The sequence below is a fragment of the Octopus bimaculoides genome, chromosome 24 (assembly GCF_001194135.2).
Source record: "Octopus bimaculoides isolate UCB-OBI-ISO-001 chromosome 24, ASM119413v2, whole genome shotgun sequence".
Taxonomy (NCBI): domain Eukaryota; kingdom Metazoa; phylum Mollusca; class Cephalopoda; order Octopoda; family Octopodidae; genus Octopus; species Octopus bimaculoides.
The window spans coordinates 15,114,586-15,115,746 of record NC_069004.1 but is presented as its reverse complement, the minus strand read 5'-3'; the positions used below and the strand labels follow the sequence as shown (position 1 = coordinate 15,115,746).

The 1,161-nt window shown below is 34.6% G+C and overlaps 1 protein-coding gene across 1 annotated transcript in view; it reads left to right on the top strand.

The window, feature by feature from the left end:
* The window catches only part of LOC106882398 (DNA polymerase theta), a 56,130-nt gene that overhangs the window by 40,686 nt on the left and 14,283 nt on the right, over positions 1–1,161 (top strand). The gene's annotated exons all lie outside the window — the stretch shown is intronic.

The window sequence follows — 1,161 nt, the reverse complement described above, 5'->3', positions numbered from 1 at the left end:
ATTACACTGTAACAAAATTTAACCGTTTAGTGTTCGCATTATTCTGCCAAAATTAATGCTTTTTCATCTACATTGTTTTGAACTAATCATACATTAACTTGTAGCTATGAGGTAACTATTAATTTTTAAAACAATATTGTAGGGTTGGTGTGAGAGACCAGATCTGGCCAGTTTGAACATAAAACAGGCAGAATACTTTTGGCCAGATATGGCCGGTTTAAATGCTAAAGGGTTAAATTTGCTTTTGTCTTTGGTCAGTAAGTGTTATTTCCTATTTGTTTCTATTTAGAAATCAAAGGAAATCACTACTATTCTCTTCAAACTTTGCTTTTGTCACTTGGACACATATACACATGCATGCAGCATGCATTTGTCTGTCCGTCCATCCATCCATCCATCCATCTATCCTACCACACGTACATATATTTCCCTAGATAATATACATATTAATCGGCATATAATAGGACATATGTGTAACTTGTATTAAAACCTGTCTGTGATACACACAGAAATTCCAACCAGTCTGAAGATAACATGGTATGGCACTGTTTGTTGTATGTGTTTTTGAAAACTTTTTGACCTAAATCTGTGCACTGATTTGAATACACTGTGTAACAAAATCTTTATTGTTTTTGGTCTTTAGTCAGAAAGTGTTATTTCCTATTTGTGTCTGTCTAAAAATCAAAGGTCATGACTACTATTCCCTTCAAACTTTGCTTTTGTCACCTGGACATCAATATTTTGAAAGCTGACCTATTTCCCATTACATTTCAGACAGATTCAGCACTGAGTTGCTGAAGCAGAAATATCATTATAGCAAATATTCAGCTCAATACCAGAGATTTGCTTGTCAGTTGCTTGACCTTAACCACTTGAATATGTTCCTTAGTGGCTGACAATATGTTCATCTCTGATGATGAGCAAGAGTAGTGGGAGAGCATCATAGCCATGTGTTGAGAGGGATTCTTTAGGGTTTGAATAAATGTAACAAAAGCAATTTTTGTCCTTGGGTAGCAACTGTTATTTCCTATTTGCTTCCCTCTAGAAAGGGTGAAGAAAATGACTAATATTTCCTTCAGACTTTGCTTTTGTTACATCTATTCAAACCCCAAAGAATCTCTCTGGTGATAGAAATATATCAAAATGACTATTTTCCTTGTA